This window comes from Bidens hawaiensis, unplaced genomic scaffold (assembly GCF_021521415.1).
Source record: "Bidens hawaiensis isolate Kalapana, Puna unplaced genomic scaffold, B.hawaiensis_p1.1 tig00013298_1, whole genome shotgun sequence".
Taxonomy (NCBI): Eukaryota; Viridiplantae; Streptophyta; class Magnoliopsida; order Asterales; family Asteraceae; genus Bidens; species Bidens hawaiensis.
In genome coordinates, this window is record NW_027492127.1 from 49,474 (window position 1) to 69,986 (window position 20,513).

Below are 20,513 nucleotides of genomic sequence, written 5' to 3' on the forward strand. Positions count from 1 at the left end.
TCATTGAAATAGTCATACAGTTGAAGATTCTGAACCTTTTTTAATCAACTATTTATGATTTGAATGTGTTGTTTGACTATTGTTTGGTCAATATGACTCAGAAAGCTTATCTGATGTAGCCAAAACTGCTGCAACTCAAATTGGGCTGATTGTTACCCAATGTGATCACAGTGGTTAACAAGCAGAATCTTGTTTTCCTTCGGTCTTTTTAACGCTTCAAAATGGAAAGCCCGATATCAAACAAGATGTCGGTGTCACTTCTCAATAGCCCATGCCATTCTGATTATGAATCAAAACTTCCCAACAAACGGCGCGTGTTTGTCCAAACCGAAAACGGTTGTGTTTTAGGTATGGAACTCGAGAGAAAATACGACGCACACACGGTCAAAAAACGAATGCAGCTAACGTTAAACGTTCCAACCGGCGAAAGTTCACTGACTTTTGGCGATACGGTCTTGACCAATGATCTTAGTTCCATTCGAGCTGATTCTGCACTTCTGTTAACCAGGAACTCGATGCACCAAAGCTCATCGACCCCTTGTTTGTCACCAACCGCAAACACTTTTGATCAAAAGGATCAAACTCAAAGTAATATTGTGGAGATCATAGGGCATTCTGGTCGTTTCACCAAAACAAAAGAGCTCGTGGACGAGATTAGTAACGCGTTGAAAACCAATATAGAACCAACTCCTGTGAATGGCGGTTTAGGTGGTGCTTATTATTTTAGAAACATTAAAGGTGAATTTGCAGCCATTGTTAAGCCTACAGATGAGGAACCGTTTGCACCGAATAACCCAAAAGGGTTCATTGGAAAGGTTCTCGGTCAACCGGGCCTTAAACAATCTGTTAGAGTAGCCGAAACCGGTTTTAGAGAAGTTGCAGCCTACCTTCTAGACCATGACCATTTTGCTCGTGTGCCATTAACTTCATTAGTCAAGATCACTCACTCGATCTTTAATCCAAACGATCATGTAATCGAGAACACGGTTCAAACTGAAAAGGGGGTTAGCAAGATAGCATCATTACAACAATTCATCGTACACGATTTTGATGCGAGTGATCACGGAAGCTCAAGATTCTCTGTTGCTGATGTGCACAGAATCGGGATATTAGATGTGAGAGTCTTTAACACGGACCGGCATGCTGGAAACATACTGGTAAAGGTTTGTGGTGGTCAATTTGGTCAAGTTAAACTTATTCTTATCGATCATGGTCTTTGTTTGCCAGAATGTTTGGAAGATCCTTACTTTGAGTGGATGCATTGGCCTCAAGCATCGATCCCGTTTTCTGAAACCGAGCTTGAATACATCAAATCACTAGACGCGAAACTTGATGCTAAAATGCTGAGAAGAGAGTTACCCATGATACGTGAAGCGTGTATACGTGTGTTAACACTCTGTACCAGTTTTTTGAAAAAAGCTGCGTGTTTTGGGCTGTGTTTAGCTGAAATTGGTGGGATGATGAGTAGACAATTCAGATTCACTGATCAAGAACCAAGTGAGCTTGAAGTAATATGTTTAGAAGCTATGAAACAAGTAATGGGTCCTGACCAGGCGGTCCAGACCTGGGCTTTGACTTGTAACAAAGTGGTTTTGGGCCAGAAAGGGCGTGTGAAGGCGAGTGGGGTCCGGTCAAGTGCGAAAGAGTCAGTTGGTGGACCGACTAGTTTTGTGAAGACGACAGATATGAACGAGGACGAATGGTGGTTGTTTTTGGAGAAGTTTGAGGATCTTGTGGGACCCGCAATGGCGGCAAGGAAGATCTCGAGCAGTGTAAGCATGAGAAACAATCCTAGGATCGGGAGTTCTTGCCAGTTTTGACAAGCCTAAAAAGGTTGTAAGTAGCTTTAAGGAACATAGTATTAGTTCATAGTATTATTTTTTGATTTTTTTTTCTGCTCGTTTAAGACGAATATAAGCAAGTAGTTCATATAATAAGATGCTAAAAACATGATTTTTCATGAATTGGAAAGAGTTTGGTTTTGTATATTTTTGCATAAAGTGCAATATATATAGCGGATTTAACATGAAGTACCCTGTGAGTGTTTATTATCTGATGTTTGTGGATTTAAGTTTTTAGTTTCTTTGATCAAACTGCATGTGTTACTATGCATATGTAATACATTCTGACTTATCGTAGTAAAGCCGTGCATCAAAATGCATTACAATTATGCATCAAAATTGTAAAGTTTTAATGCACTGTTGTAGTATTATGACGTATCGTATATCAAAATCCAGCAAAACATCCGAATGCAAAATTTTTCATGCCCCGCTGTAGTGTATTTTAACGCATATTGTAAACATATATCAAAACTCAGTAAATTCCGGAAATATAACTGTAATTGTAACGCACAAGTAGTCTATATCGACGCATCTTTAGACCACTGCATCAAATTTCATTATGTTTTGAGGTTGCAAGAGGAAGTGACTAAAATAAAGGGTCAATTCCCTCACTATGAAAGTAACCAATCTGTGTTCTTTTTGTCATTGTGTGTAGAGGTGTGCAAAATCGGGTATTTTTAAAACCCGGAACCTGTTTGGAACCGGAACCGGGTATGGTCAACAAAAGTCAAAACCGGGTCCGGGTATACTCGGGTATTTGACCAGGTTTTGACCGGTTCCATCGGGTTTTTTTGGGTTTCGGGTAGGGTAGGGTCGGGTTTTGACCTGGTATTGGTGGAACCGGTTCCACCGGGTCCGGGTCGGTTCCGGTTCGGGTGCAGTTCTCGGGGGAAACCAAAACCTGGTCCGTACCCGCGGGCTGCGGGTAGGGTAGGGTTGGGTCCGGTTCCGGGTCGGTCCACCGGTTCGGGTCTAGAACCGGTTTTTTGTGCACGTCTAATTCTGTGTATTACTTTCAAAAAGGATTTCACTATACTATACAAGTATACATCATTGATTCATTTCAACTATCATTTTAAAACCGAGCTCTATTTGCCCACGTATAGTTAGAACCCGTCCTCTTTCGACCATATTTATCTGGAAATGAACTCTTAACATCCAAATATAGAATGACAATCAACTAAAACAAAACATGAACAACATCCCAAAATTTCAATATTACATTGATTAAACAAGTAATAGATAGATACATAAACAAAAATATTCTCTTAATCTCTTTAATCCTAGTTGTATATATGTATGGTAACATATAGTTATATTAGATTCTACATATTTTACCTATGTAGTTGTCAGCAAGATCAAATGAAAGGGAGGGCTAGTGCTACAAAATTGCTTCCCTTATAATAACAGTTAATCCTATGTATGTGAACTCACACTACTACACAAATAGATATTTACAACCAGAGTTTCGGTCGCAAATATCCAGTTTTCTAGTAGTGTCAGTTATTTTTGGGTGGGTGAGATCTTGGGACATGGTAATCAGCATTCATAACCATGAATGTTGAACTCATTTTGCCTTTAACTTGATGATTATCATGATACATCTTCTTGCTTCGCTTGTGCGGTTTGTGGTCTAGGGTTTTCACTTGAAGACGGAACACTCGCAGTTTCTTCATCTTTCATGTTCATACGTTCTTCTTCGTTCACCATTCTAGCCATCTTTCTCCACCAACCAGTCCACCCTTTACCGCCACTTTAGAACCGACAGGAACTACATTCGGAGTTTCCTAAACAAATTTGTTAATGTTAGTTTGTTATAGAATGAATATTTAATATACTTCATAGTGAAATAAGCTAAGTTTTGAAAAAATGTATTAAGATTATTCCATATATGAAATAAAATACTTGTTTTTGATCGTCAAAGCGGCGAATAAAACTTTTTGATGGGTATCACAAGGTCTCTTCTCTACCGACTATGACTAAAGGTCAAATTCATTTTCTTTTTTGAAAACCTTGCATTTTAAATGACAAAAATCTAGAAAGTCTTAGATTATATGACAAAAATGCAGAAAAACCATAGATTTTATGACAAAAATTATTTTAAAAAGGAAAACAAAAAAAACCCCTTAGATTTAATGACAAAAATCTAGAAAAAAAACTTACAATATGAAAGAAAATGCTCTTTCGTGACTTCAAAACGTCAACACTAATCGCAAGATTCACCTTTTCTAGTTGAGATAACATGACCCGTTCCTCTTCAATCTTGTTTCTAGGCATCACTGTCATCTCTATATCTATAGACATGTATAAGCAACAAATATATTTAAATTTCACAATCACATTATTTATGTAAAAATATGTAAAGACTAGTTGATAAGTAGTAGTAGGAATAAAAAAAAAGATTGTTTTGAGAATACCTTGAAGAGAATAAGCCACAAAGTGAAGTGACATGAAGATGATTGCATAGCCAAAGATATTATACCTTGTGGAGACCATTTTGTTCTTTGTGCTTTTCTTTGCATGTATGCCTTTTAACAGAATGGGACTGTGAAAATGGAATTGGAGGGAGAATATCAATCATTTATAGACCCAAGATTAGTCAGAGTCAAAGTCAAAGACATAATTTTTCAGTTTACATCCAATTAAAATATATGAAAGTGGGAACATGAAGCACTTTTTGGAGACTAAGATTTACTTCTTTAAATTCAAATTAATGTTTTGGAAAAACAAAAGAATAAAAAAAGTGTTTTTCACGTGATCATGTTGAAACAATTAAGACAAGCACATAAAATATTTTGATATTTAATAATTACGCAATTAGTTGACCCCCGGAATTATTATATCATGTTATACAAATACCATGAGTAGTTATAAAGTCTCACCCCAAGGCATTATGCGTCATGTGACGCATAGTCATAGTTATAGTTTTTACAAAAAAACAAATGTAGTCATAAACTCATAAAACCTCCATAACTTGGTTTATTTGTTTTTTTTAATTCTCATGCCTATTACCAGCGTTATCTACAAAACGCCACCCAAAAATAAATAACCAAAACACCTCCATAAAGCCTGGCTGGGGGGGGGGGGGGGTGGGGGGTGTTCCCAGGCTTTATGACCCCATAAAGCCTCTATAAAGCCCCACTAAGGATGGTTTAATTAAGAGAGGAAAAAAAGATAAATGAAATACACCCGTAGATTTATTTATTTTTATTACAGTCATTTGGATCACTGACAGATCAATTACCCACTCGATTATCTTCATTTCACTTTAAGAAGGAAACCCCACCATATGTGTGAAAATCCTCCGAACCCCATATATATTTATTTATTTTTAATCACGGGTAAGACTTGAACATAATATTCCTTTCTTTTAAATTAAAGTCTTTGAGCATCTTATCCGTAAAAGAACCTACATTTTGACAGTGTTATAGACAATGTATGCTTAATAAATAGATAAAAAAACAAACTTTTTCTTATTAAATTAAATTTTAAATACAAGAACACATCCCCGATTATTGGGTGATTTGTACGAAATAATAATATTTTGCCTCTACAAATTAATAACTTTAACAAGGAGTGCATAAAAATAGTAGAAACAAAACAGTTACTTGCCATTCAAAGTGAGAACAAATAGAAGAAAATAGTCGTTGTAACGTGGACTTGAAGGTACGGATGTCTACCGTCATACATGCTACGAGGCACCAAACTTTACACATCCACCCATGCATCCCAATTAACTCTCTAATATTCAATAAAAGCTGCCATGTTTTATTAATTTTACACCCACATATACGTGTGAAGATGTTAATTAACTCTACCCTTGTCTCCCTATACCTTTTTATAATAACTAATTAACTTGCAACTTTGACTACCATAAAATACTCAATATTCTCGTATGAACTATCCTTTTGTTCCTTTTGTTTTTGGTTGATATTTACCATTCAAATAAATAATAATATTATAGGATTAATTTGTATTAATTAACTGTCTATCACCCTAGATATGAATATTATGATTTTATGTTATCCCATGTAACATATGGCCATTCGTACCTAGTACTGCTTTCATATGAGCATGTTTAACTGTGGAGCTCTTCACTCGTTCACTAGCAGTCTAGCATGCATTAAGCGCAAACACATTGGTGATTTAAGAGACAATGTATGTACTTATGAATCAAGAATCTGCAGTCTAGCATGCATTAAGCCCAAACACATTGGTGATTTAAGAGACAATGTATTTACTTATGAACCAAGAATCTCTCATGTTCTCGGCCTATGGGGGATTCGCTTGGAATGTTACATCCCGTTTGGTTTATTTGACGTCTTCACTCTTCACATCATTTTATGGATTAGCATGCATGTCGTATATTCATGATCAATATGTTATTGTATTCATCAAAGATGATTGTCTATCCTAAAAATCGGGAAAGAGCATGCTTTGCATTTGCAGAATGTGTTGGATAAGTTGAGAAAGAGAAGCTTTGTGCTAAGGTTTTTAAATGCTAAGTATATAATATACATAGATTACAAAAGACCAAGGTGTTTATAGGATTATAAATATCTAAATATAAGACATAGACAATTGTTAAATTTATTAAAGATTATAACTTTAATATGTTTGTCAATGATGATTAAGATTTAACTTTAATATCTAACTTATTCTATTTTATCTCTAAATTTATTTATTTGTATTTCATTATTAATTTGGAATCAAATAACAAAATGTAATTGTTCTCGTAAAATACGAAGGTGTGATGGCCAACTTTTTTTAATTCTAATTGGGTCAACCATTCAACGCCACACATGTGACTCATCAAAACGAGGTACACCCAACTTCTATTTCTACAACCTCGTTTAACAATATTTTGTTTTTGGTTTTTGAAATTTTTATTTCAGATTTTCTTTTATAAATAAGAAATATGATATTGAAATAAAGTTTTATATTATATAAACTGTTTAATATTCTTTTTGATACATTGTTAGCTCACATTGATGAATATAGGCTTGAACTGAGCCAAGCATAAACGAGCTTGATCCCAAGCTCGAGCTTATTTCAGAGCTCGTTGAACAAATACGTATGATCTCAAGCTTTGCATACCGAGCTAAATGCTCAAGACTCATGAGCTTAACCTAGGAATTAATGACTACTTACGAGTCAGCTGAGCCAGCCTCAACTTGGGGTTGGACTCGAAACTAAACAAGCCAGCTTGAGCCACGGCTGACAAGGTCTAGTGGTTCAAATCTGAAATGCTAGTGTGGTGATAAGAAGAACAACGCCGAGAATGAATAGAACAAGCAGTTTGCAATTATATATAAAACTACAGTTTAGAACTATGAGAACCGCATAATACACATGTACTTTGGGTTTTCATATGACACAAGATGATTACTAATTGGCAATCGCCACACTTATCGCTCACCCATTGATGTTATCATCTCCGATTCACTATGTCCATTATGCAATTCTCGCAGTTCTCAACTATGATTTTATTCGATAAGGTCCTCAATCTTATATCTTATCTGATTAGGTTCGGTTAGGTCCAAACCTCGGTGTTAAATATTTCAAAAACTAAAGATAAATGTAACTAGTCAAAATGATACATCACATAGCGTATAGCATGTATAACACCTCTAATTACATACAATAAACTAACAACAATTGTCACATCTTTTCATTTGCAATTGTCACCATGAACCATTAATTAAAAAGATAAAAGCAAGTTTACATTGAGAACCGTTCGAGCTTGGCTTGTTTAACTTATTAGAGCTCAAGCTCGGCTCGTTTTGAGCTCTATTTCTAAAGCTCGCTCTTGGTTCGTGAGTAGTTTTTTAAACTCAGGTTCGGCTCGTTTATTATTTATTAATTTATTTATATAAATTTATGATTATTATTTTTATATATTTTAGTTGTGATATAACATGATGGATATCATTTGGTTATTTCTATCATAATTTTATATTATACATAATAATAAGTATTATATGAATATAAATTTATACATTATATAAAAACTATATAAGTAATAAGCTCCTTTAGGCTTGCGAACCCAACTCGAGCTTCATAAGTAGGCATATTAATAAACCAAATGAACACGAATGGAGCATGTCCGTGTTCGTTCGTTGAGAAAATGAGCACGTTCGTGTTCGTTAACATAATAAACAAATGGTCCACGAACGAACATAACTGAGCTATAACCAATTAGAAGTAAATGCGAGCAACATGGTGTTGGGCCTAAAAAGATACTAAACTAGTTTAAATACTAATGGGATTAATATTTTAATGAAATATTAACAAACGAACTTGAACAAACATAAACTGAAGAAATGAATGAATATCAATGAACGGGCATAAACGAACTTGAACAAACGGGCGTTTCCAAAATCCATTAATATGGCCAATGGAGGTTGGCCTTCACGACGTGTTAGAAGGACGTTTCCAGGTTTTACATCGTTATGTGCATATGACGTTTCAAGATTATGCATATGCTTAAGTCCTGCACAAAGCTGCTATTGGGAAAAGCGACCACCTAGTCACGAACGGTAAACTAAAATTGCGGAATTAAACTTCGTTTGGCTAAACTTTTTCCCGACCCGAATGAACCAATGAGGATGCAAACAAAATAGGGTATACTAAAAGTAAATAGGACACAAAAATTTTAGCGTGAAAAACTTCCCAAGGCGAGAGTAAAAACCACGGGACTACTAGAGCCGCTTCAAATTCACTATCACCAATAATGAGCAATACAAAAGTTCTTCTCTAGATAAAACTAGAGGCATACACAATCATCATATACTTGGTACAAACTAACATCAAGTATATGGAACCAAACTACAAAAGAGTAACGAGTAAGAGGTATCACCAACAAGAAAATGAATCAATCTTTGGCACGTCTCTTATCTTCACGAAACACCAAAATCTTGGAGCACAAAGAAACTTCTCTTCGTAAAATCTTGATACGGCAGAGGCAGAAGAGGAACACTCCAAATAGGTTTTAATATATATTCGTATGTGTATCTTTTCGGCGGAATACATCACAAAAGAAAGTAAAACCAAACATATATAATTATGTAAACATATATAATTATGTTTCTTGTGGTCCACACCAGGCCCATGGCGGCCCAAAGACCAAAACCAAACTCACCAAATTGATTTTGGTGTGTATCGTACAATAACGAAAAAAAATATATTATGACTCTTTTTTTTTCCTTTAATACTATATAATAATAATAGTAATAAATCCCATGTAATATATAATATTTGTCGGGTTTTCTCATGAGCAAAAATACCCAACAAATCTCCCCCTTTTTGTCTATGAGAAAGAACTCACAATCCCGACGAGTGAGCAACAATTCTTCAACTTCTCCCTTGCCAAAGCTTTGGTCAACATATCGGAACAATTATCATCGATGTGAACTTTATCAAGTTCAAACAACTTGTCTTCAATACCGTCTCTAATCCAATGATACCTCACATCAATATGTTTTGTCCTCTTATGATACATAGAGTTCTTAGCAAGGTGAATAGCACTTTGATTATCACAAAGAACCACGTAGCACTGTTGCATAAAGCCAAGCTCTTGCATAAATCTTTTCAACCACAATAATTCTTTGCATGCTTCTGTTGCTGCCATATACTCTGCCTCGGTAGTAGACAAAGCAACACACTTTTGCAGTCTTGACTGCCATGACACGGCCCCCCCTGCAAATAACATCAAATATCCAGAAGTGGACTTCATGTTGTCCTTATTTCCTGCCATATCAGAATCCGTGTAACCAACAAGCATTGGCTCCCCATTTCCAAATGTTATACCCAATTTGAAAGTACCTCGTAAATATCTAAGTATCCACTTAACTGCTTCCCAATGCTTCCTACCCGGATTTGACAAGAACCGACTAACAACACCAACTGCATGGGCAATATTAGGTCGTGTACATACCATTGCATACATGTTGGTGCATAAATGTCAGTAGTTCATATGTCTAGTGTCTGTAATCGAGTCTGTAATATTGTTTATGTATTTGTTTGTTTAAAGCGAAGTTGTTGACAAGTTCGCTTAGGCGAACTTGTTAACCAAGCGAAGTTGTTGACAAGTTCGCTTAGGCGAACTTGTTAACCAAGCGAAGTTATGGACAACTTCGCCTGAGGCGAAGTTGTCGTGTATTTATATTAGATGTTACGGTTTGGTTTAGGTTAATCGGTTAAGTTGTTCAAGTTGTTCGTGTAAGTCATTTATTGTTCGTGAGTCAAGTGACGTGAGGTCGAGAGTCTGTAACTGTGATTATATCACGTGTTGAGTTATTAATATAACGTGTGTTTGTTCGTATCGTATTCGTGTGATCGTGTGTTTGTGTTCTACGTCCGTAACGATCTACACAGGGATTCCGCACCTGTGTGTATCGGGATATCTCGTGTGATCCGTCCAGGGAACCTACAATTCTTCTCAATATGTACATCACCCTTGACCCGGAAGGCTTTGTTACCCGGAAGCAATTCTTCTCAACTACTGACATTGATTACCAAAGTTGAGAACGTCATGGGTAAAACAGTTAAGTTCATCAGGAGTGACAATGGAACGGAGTTCAAGAATTTTGAGATGGAGATCTTCTGCCTTCAGAGAGGGATTGAACACCAATACAGCGCTCCGTATACACCGCAACAGAATGGAGTGGCTGAAAGGAAGAATAGAACGTTAATAGAAGGAGCCAGAACAATGCTGGCTGACTCGAGGCTTCCTGTGGTGTTCTGGGCTGAAGCTGTTGCTACAGCCTGTTATGTCCTGAACAGAGTCTTAACGGTTAAGAGGCTTAATAAAACGTGTTACGAGCTTATGCATGGGAGAAAGCCCAATTTGAGTGGTCTTGAACCATTCGGGTCCCCTTGTTCGATTTTGAAGACAAATTCTAAATTTGGTGAAGTATCCGATGAAGGAATCTTAGTCGGTTATGTTGTTGGGACTCCTAACAGACGTGTCTTCAATACATCGACCAGCAAGGTTGAGGTGGTGTGTAACACCGACATCACAAGTTACCAACCGCCAAAACCAAGCAACAGACCTGCTGAGTTTTTCGACTATGTTAAACTCTTCAAGTCTTTTAACGTACCGTTTTTGGATATTGCTGAAGAAGAAGAGAGAGTTGCAACGAAGATGATCCTTGATGAGGAAGACATTCTATTACAAAGACAGCTGATTGATAAATGTCAACCTTCCTCATCAAACACTATCAGTACCCCTGCTGCCTCGACTGAAGAAGAATTTTTCAATCCATTTCACTCTCAGCATAAAACAACCATTGACGAGCTCTCTTCTAACTTGGAAGACAATTTGCATGTCGGTTCTGTACCAACCACGAGAATTCATAAAGATCACCCTTTGGAGAATGTGATTGGTGATGTGTCCTCCGGTGTACAAACTAGAAGTAGCTTGAATGAGCACACCTGTGTTTATACAAGCATTAAGGAGACAGGAATAATCAATGAATGACTGTACACATGCTTTATAAGCCAGATTGAACCGAAGAATTATCAAATGGCTTTAAAGGACAGCTCGTGGGTCGAAGCCATGCAAGAAGAGTTGGCTCAATTCGAGAAGATGGAAGTTTGGACTTTGGTTGAAAAACCAAAGAATGTGCATGCTATAGGCACAAAATGGGTGTTTAAGTGCAAGAGAGATGATAAGGGGATCATTATAAGGAATAAGGCGAGGCTAGTCGTTAAAGGTTTTAATCAACAAGAGGGGATTGATTATAATGAAGTGTTCGCTCCTGTCGCAAGGTTGGAAGCCATTAGATTGTTTTTGGCGTTTGCTGCATATAAAAAGATGAAGGTATTTCAGCTAGATGTGAAGAGTGCGTTTTTGAATGGGAAAGTTGATGAGGTTGTGTATGTTGAGCAACCTCCGGGTTTTCCTGACCCAGACTTTCCAGATCACGTGTACAAATTGAGCAAGGCGTTATATGGATTACATCAGGCACCTCGTGCCTGGTATTCAACTTTATCAGATTACTTGCTCGAAAATGGTTTTGAAAGAGGGAAAATTGATAGCACGTTGTTCTTCAAAAGAGATGGAAGCGACTTCCTGCTGGTGCAAGTCTACGTGGATGACATTATATTTGCTGCATCAAAAGTCTCCATGTGTCAAGATTTTGAGGCCGTCATGAAGAAAAGGTTTGAAATGAGTGCTATGGGTGAACTAACTTTCTTTCTAGGATTGCAGGTTGATCAGAAGAAGGACGGGATGTTCAGTCATCAGACGAAGTATGTTCATGATGTGCTCAAACGCTTCAAGATGGAGGACAGTTCTCCATATGAAACTCCAATCTGCGTCAATCACAAATTGGGTGCTGAATCAGTCGGTGATGCAGATGTGGACCCAACTCAATATCGGGCTATAATAGGTTCTTTAATGTACTTAACTGCTTCTAGGCCTGATATAATGTTTGCTGTTTGTCTTTGTGCACGTTTTCAGGCAAATCCAAAAGAATCTCATTTGAAGGGTGCGAAGAGGATACTGCGGTATCTCAAGGGCAAGCCGAAGCTGGGGTTGTGGTACCCGAGAGGAGGAGACTTGGAGCTGGTCGCTTACATGGATTCTGATTATGGAGGGTGCAATCAGAGTCGGAAGTCTACAACTGGAGGATGTCAGTTTCTTGGTGGCAGATTGGTGTCGTGGCAATGCAAGAAGCAGACTTCAGTCGCAATTTCAACCTGTGAGGCAGAATACATGGCAGCATCCAACTGCTGCTCTCAGGTTCTTTGGATTCAACAACAGTTGCGCGACTATGGTCTGAATTTCTTACTTACTCCTATTTGCATTGATAACACAGCTGCTATCTCAGTAACTAACAATCCCGTAAAACATAGTAAAACTAAACATATTGACATACGTCATCATTTCATACGGGATTGTGCTGAGAAGAAACTGATAGTGCTTGAAAAGGTGGATACGCTTGATAATTTCGCTGATCTTTATACTAAAGCGTTTGATAAAACATGATTTCAAAACCTTATCGAGCTAAATGGGATGATCAATCCCGAGTACCATGCTTTTCTTGTAATATTTAAAAAAAAAAAAAAAGGGTCACTATCGCTTAAAGTATGTCGGTTACCACAGTTTGAAGGACATGTCTTCGGATATGTTTTGGTTCTCATTTTCTACTTGTAGATTTTGAGGATAGCCATTAACCAGATGACTGAAAGTGACCGGGGCGGTTTATGATGCGTTTTCATTCTTTCGCTTAAAATTAGTCGATCATACTTAGTTATAAGGACACATACTAGTATGTGGTCGGTCCAGCTGATCCATTGGATCTTCGGGATAGCTGTTTACCTGAAGACTTTGTTTTGGTCGGAGCGATTAATGTTAAAATTTTTTTTAAAAAAAAAGGGGAAATGAAATTATTTTTCAAGTCTACTACTTCGTAAGAAGTACGTTTGCTATGTTAAACGGAAAATTGATCCAACCTTGGAAAATGATAGATATACTAACTTTGTGTGCTTAACTAGTGAAGTTATTAGGCTTAAAAGGCTTTAGGACAGTCATTGTATGTCAAGGTAACTTTTTATGATGCGTAAAAGTAGACGTGATACAAACTAAATTTACTTGATTTTACGTGGAAACTATTTACGAGTTCTGCATGTCTTCATATATATCTTTCCGAATGATAGGCAGAAAAGCGATTACCCAGTCATACACGAGCCCGTAAGTGTTCTGATTCCCGTGGAGATAGCGCTTCAAGAAACTGCAGTGATCCAGATTCGGGACTTGCAGTTATTTACTACTCTGAAGTCTATGTAAATGTTTATCAAAAAAATATATATATATATATGAGTTATTGAAACATTTTAGAGTTCAACATATCAAGACTTCTTAATCATGGAGTAAGAAAGAAAACGGGAAGGAGATGAAGAGTAATTACAAACTTAATCAGACACTATGGGTCGAGGTCAATTCGGGGTGACTTGGGGAAAGTCAAATACGCTTTGAGAATAGATAGGAGGCATCATAATCTCTGAGTTGTTGCCCACTTAAATTTTGAGGCATAATTGAACCTAACTCGTATCAGAGAAACGATGAAAACCATCTTAAGTATATTTACCTGCTTACACCCTGTCTCTTTATGTCATAATACAGCTAAACACGGATCTATGGGACAGTCACATACTTAGTATGATTCTTGTTCGAATCTTTTCTAAAACGTAGCAGTCCCTATCCAGACTGAAATTTGATCCCTTATACTTTAAATTTTTAAAGTTTTTGTACTTAGATAGTTTTATGATTTTTTAACTGGTTACTTAGAATTGATCATGTCATTTATTTCTTAAAGGGAAGTTTTAAAGAGTTAATTGAAAAATGTTCAAATTATAAGGTTTGATTTTGTAAATATAGGCGATGTTGTTAAATAGGCGAAGTTGTGAATAACTTCGCCTAGGCGAAGTTGTGAATAACTTCGCCTAGGCGAAGTTATCCGTAACTTCGCCTGTATAACTTCGCTCCTATATAAGGATTTTCAAGAGTCAAAACAGTTCATTATTTGAATATCAGCGAACTTATTCACACAGCGAACTTATCCGATTTTCATCCGATTATCCTTTTGTTTCCGATTTCATTCATTGTTCAAGGTGTGTTCGGGTTCTATATGTTATACTCGATGTTCGATGTCGTCATTCCTAGGTTGTTTCGACACCCGGTTAACGACCTCGGACGTTCGAAACCTATACCCGATTTTCAAAAACTTGTTTTTACGTGTTAAGAACCACTTTGATCGTCTAGATAACCTTAACATCATGTTTTTCGGATTCCTTAATCACGAAATCATCAACTGCACGTTGTTCCATAATCCTTACTGTCGCCGATTCAGATTCAGGCGAACTTAAGGTTTAGGCGAAGTTATCCGTAACTTCGCCTGAGGCTTATCTTCGCCTGAGGCGATGTTGTCATTAACTTCGCCTGAGGCGATGTTGTGATGAGGCGAAGTTAACATTAACTTCGCCTAGATCAATTTTACTGAATGTTAAATAGACGAACTTAAAGCTGAAGCGAAGTTGTTCCCAACTTCGCCCCACCTTTAACTTCGCCTATAAAAAGTTTATCACAACTTCGCTTATGGTAACAAAGCGAACTTGTGCTAAGTCTTAACGTTTATCTAACTTGGTTCGTTTGTTGCAGATATGGCTGCAGTAGCTGGTGCTGGAGGTGCAGGAGGAGACGATGGTGATAACCAACGGCAATTTTTCCCGGGTCACAATATGTACATCACCCTTGACCCGGAAGCGAGCGGCGTTGAGGATTACCGCGAGATTATTACTTTCCTTATACGCTCGAGGATTTTTCATGCTATCACGACGACTCTGCCGATATCCTTACCAAATATCGAAGACTTTTGGCAGACGGTAGAATACGATTGTCGTGTTGAGCCCCCGGTCATGCGAGCGACTGTGAACAATCAACAGGTTCAGTTCAATTCTGAACAGATTCGGGTGGCGTTACGGTTTGGAGAAGAGACGAGGGACGACCCAACTGAGTTTGTGGCTCCGTTTCGTGATGGAGCGTTTCTCCGAATGGGCTATTCTGGTCCATTAGGCGATACACAGAGACGGAAGGGTTTTCTACTTGATCAGTGGCGCTTCCTTATGCACGTCATGATAGTTTGCATGTCAGGAAGGAAGGCGGGCACTGACGGTATGGGTGCGACCATGCAGTCCGCAATGACTGCACTGACTTACAATAAACGCTATAGTTTTAGTCAGATGGTCTTTTACGAGATCGATAGACAGAGGAGAGCGATGGCTCGTGAGAGGTTTATTATGTATCCAAGATTCATCCAGATGATCCTGGATCATGTGGCTCCGAATCTACCTCAACGACGCCCGATCAGATACGTGGAATCTGTGAGCAAACGTATCTTCGCTCAAAGCCGCACTTCGAGTGCGAGGAGCAAGCCTGAGCTGCGTCCAAGGCATACTCCACTGTTTGGGTTTTTAATCAACCCAGAGTATGTTCCTGCTGGTGGGGACGAGTTCAGAGATCCTCAACCGCGACAGGCAAGAGCAACTCAAGCTGCATTTGCTGTGCCTGTTGTGACGGCTGAGGAGAATATTGATCTTGATGAAGTATTTGGTGGTCAAGATTACTTTGATATGGACCGAGTTGATCCGCTGGAAGAGGTGCAGGTCTCTGCTGCACAAGGTTCGGGTGTGAGTGTTACTAGAGCAGCTACGTCGTTGGCTGACTTAGATTTGGATGAGATCATGAATGAGGGGAGACGGTTGATGGTGTCTCGAGAGAGAACGTTTGGGAAAAGAAAGAGGACGGAGGATGATGATGAGTCAGAAGAGGAAGAAGATATACATAAGCTGATACGACGTTCAAGACGGGAAAGGACAGGTGCAGGTATGGGAGCTGGAGAGACTTCAAGGATGGTACGTTTCGCTCCGGCTGCACTGTCTGGTATGTCTATCGTTCCTACTTCTGTACAGGTTACAAGTATAAGCACTGCGGATGTTCCCATGGTGGCTACATCATCTGCTGGCATTCCATCTACCACTACTATCCAGATGTCGACTCCAGAGATTGTGTCTCTACCACCTCCAACGCTTACTCAGTCGGTGGTTGCTGCACGATTTGTAGAGTCAACGGTCGTCACTACTGCAGGGTTATCAGGTATGGTACCACCTGCGGTTACGCCTGCTTCTGATGTCTCGCCTACGCCTACTTCAGACTCAGAGAGAATAGCTTCACTAGAGAGGATCGTGGCAGAGCAATCTAAGACTATTCAACGCCTAGTAGAAGCAAATCAACTACATTCATCCCTCCTGGTTGAGCATGGGAAAATTATAGATGCCTTGAAGGAGTTCTTGGCATCTCAGGGGGAGATGAGCTGTAAAGGCGACGAGCTCAGGACGAAGAAGAGAAACGACAGAGACGATGATCCCAATGCATCGAAAGATGCAGGTGGTGAGCTGCCAAGAACTTCTCAAGCTCTTGGTACTTCCACAGCTGAGGGGGAGTCTACCGACGCGGCTGGTGGTGATGATGACGTGATTGATGCGTTGAAAGAACTAGATGATGATATGTTCAGCGATGATATATTGTTTGATGAGGATGTGCTGCCGAGTGATGTGATTGAGAAGATCGGTGAGCAGATTGAGATTGAGAATGAGATTGAGGAAGGAGAGATAGTAGAGGAAAATGTCGAACATGACATTCCAGAGGTTGAGAAGGCCGATATGGGTGATCAGACGGCAGTTGAAGATACTGAATGGGAAGAGCAGCCGAGGTGGAAGGAAGGATACGCTCAATGGTTCGTCAAAACGAAGAAACCGGCAGTCCCTACCATGTTCAAAAAGAGTTACAATATTAAGGGCTATGCTGAAGCAAAGAAAGGGATTATATGCTGGATTTATGATGAGCAGTTGCGGCTCTTCGTGATTAAACGATATGATGGAGTTCAGTACCTTAGAAGAATGTTGAGATCGTTAAACACACTGCCTGAATGTGAGGTTAAAGACTTAGCCAGATTGGGGTTGATCAATCGAAGTGATGATAATATGGCTAGAGTCATAGGGAAAATCGTATGGAAAGAGAGCATAAAGGAAAAGAAGTTTGAGCTGTTGAAACCACAGAAAGGGAAACTTGTTGAAGACAAGGATAGAGGTTTGAGAGCTGATGGAAAGCCTTGGATGGTTATGAAGTATAAACCAATCCGGTGCCTTAAAGAAGTACCGATGAAGCTTATGCCCAAGGATGTGCTCAAAGACCTAAAGTGGTGGTTCGTTGATTGTGAGACAGCGGAGGCAGTGATGGAAGATGAGGATGAACAAGAGATCCTTAGAGTTTACGATCCGATGCATCTTGTTAACTTATCGCAAGCTGATCTGAAGATGCTTAACAAGAAAAAGATCTTTTATATTCCTGCTTGGAAGGATGAAGCAAGGAAATATCAAAGGGTTGTGTCGGTGTGCGTTAGAGAAGGAGTGCACGCTTGAAGTTACATGATTACGAGACAAGAGCTGAAAGATCAAGATATGAAGCTACTGCCAAGGGGGAGTCTGTTGGTGCATAAATGTTAGTAGTTCATATGTCTAATGTCTGTAATCGAGTCTGTAATATTGTTTATGTATTTGTTTGTTTAAAGCGAAGTTGTTGACAAGTTCGCTTAGGCGAACTTGTTAACTAAGCGAAGTTGTTGACAAGTTCGCTTAGGCGAACTTGTTAACCAAGCGAAGTTATGGACAACTTCGCCTGAGGCGAAGTTGTCGTGTATTTATATTAGATGTTACGGTTTGGTTTAGGTTAATCGGTTAGGTTGTTCAAGTTGTTCGTGTAAGTCAGTTATTGTTCGTGAGTCAAGTGACGTGAGATCGAGAGTCTGTAACTGTGATTATATCAAGTGTTGAGTTATTAATATAACGTGTGTTTGTTCGTATCGTATTCGTGTGTTCGGGTGTTTGTGTTCTACGTCCGTAACGATCTACACAGGGATTCCGCACCTGTGTATATCGGGATATCTCGTGTGATCCGTCCATGGAACCTACAATTGGTATCAGAGCATTTGCTCGATTGTGTGGTTCGGGATATTCACGCGGGTGTAGAATTCGTCCCGTTTCGACTTTTCGCGGGACGTGTTTTCGGTATTTTTGCTCATTCTAACCTCCTACCAGTGTGTTCAAGCCTTTAAACCGTCAAAAACCTCGTTAAAATCCGTTTTACAGATCTGCAGAAACTGTGTTGTTCATCAGGCGAAGTTGTTGTTCATCAGGCGAAGTTGCCGTCAGGATACGTAGGGTTTCGGCGAAGATATAAGGAGAGGCGAAGTTATTCACAACTTCGCCTACTTTTTCAAGTTCGCCTAACTCAGCGAAGTTCTCTTCAAGTTCGCCTACTTCCTAAGTTCGCTCACCCTAAGCGAAGTTATTCTCAGCTTCGCCCAGTCACGCGAATTTAAGAAAGATCCAGCGAAGTTATTACTTAAGCGAAGTTATTCTTAACTTCGCCTACAGTACTTTATTAAATAAAAAAAAAAATTATTTTATTTTTCAGGTTTCTTCTCTTCAAGAAGGATGTCGTCGATCAACATCTCGGAGCTTGTAAAGATGGAAGTTGAAGCGGGGTCAGCTACAAAGGCCCCAAGGTTGCTGAAGGGAACCGATTTTGTCGCATGGAAGGATCGGTTCATCCAATATGTAAAGTACCAGGATGCGAAAATGTGGGTGTGCATCCAAGATGGCTATATTCCACCTGTAATGGAGTACGAAGGTAGGGACCAGATCAAAAAGTACAATAAGATGGAAGAGGAAGAGAAGAAGATGTATGAGGCCGAGAGCAAGGCCCATGCTGCAATCACAATGGCTCTTCCACAGGAGATCCTCCATACATTCAGAAAATACACATCAGCTAGAGAGCTTTGGGAAGCTCTTGAGAACAGATTTGAAGGGAATGTAGGAATTCGAGCTTCAAAAATCAAATTGCTCAAAACTCAGTTTTCCGTCTTCAAATTTTTGAAGAACGAATCTCTAGATGATATTATCACCCGATATTATCATCTAATGACTGAGCTGAGCAACTATTCTATTTCCTACCGAGAAGAAGAAATAGTTGAGAAGCTTCTCGATGCCCTCCCACCAAAATGGGAGATGTATACTGTACTGATGAGGGAAGACAAGGACTTCCCTACTTATGATCTTGAAACCACTGTCAACAAGCTCAGAACTTTTGAGCTTAATATGGTAAGAAAAGAAACATCTATGGATCAGGTTCAAGATCCAGGCATGTACGGTGCTAAAGTAAACTCCAATTCAAGTTCAAAGACTGATTCTTCCGCCTACTACTCGAAGGGCGAGTCGGGTGCCAAGTCTTCACAGGAGGGGCATGTGTCAGTAAACTCAAATGGGGATGTTTGCTTTGTAGCCGGTGGATCAAGTGGTACTAAACAGACAGCAAGCCAGAGTAGTGGCTTTTCAAGTTCTTCAAGCAATAACTACTCTAAGATGCCAATGAGCGTCAAATCTGCTGAAGAGCAGTTTGGCCTCTATGCTTCGTTTATTGCTTCATATGAGAACTATATCCAAGGGAAGGTTGTTGATCCAGCGATGCTGGATGAAGACTTTGACCAAATAGATGCTGATGATATGGAAGAGATGGATCTACAATGGCAGATGGCCATGATTGTGAGGAGGGTGAAGAGGTTTATGAGGAAGACAGGGAGAAAGTTTGTTGGTGGCAGGCCTGGATTCGACAAGACTAAGGTGAGGTGCTATAACTGTCAACAAAACGACCACTTTGCTAAAGAGTGCAGAAACGAGAGAGTTGAACGTGGTCAAGGCAGGTCTGCTCAGTACAATGGGAGTAGTAAAGATTTCAGTGCCATGATGTCTAGAGAAGCAGGTGAATACAACTGGAACCTGCATTCGGATGAAACTTTTGAGCAGGCAAATATGGCTAAGGTTGAGAATGAAGAATGTGAGAAGGTCACCGGAGAAGTGAAAGCTATTGGAGAGGAAAAAGCTTTCATGACAGATCTCAAGGACCAGTCCTCCGAGGTATGTTCTAAACCTATATGTACTAAATGTGAGAACTTGTCTGAGCAACTTGCTACCATAACTGATCAGTATGTTCGTTTAGATGCTGAATTTAAAACTCTTAAAGAAGATCATCACTTTATGAAAGCAAGAGAG

At 39.1% G+C, this 20,513-nt stretch overlaps 1 pseudogene; it reads left to right on the forward strand.

The window, feature by feature from the left end:
• The first annotated feature begins 106 nt into the window (after positions 1–106).
• On the forward strand, positions 107–2,004 carry LOC143543765 (phosphatidylinositol 4-kinase gamma 7 pseudogene; annotated as a pseudogene).
• Positions 2,005–20,513: the final 18,509 nt, after the last annotated feature.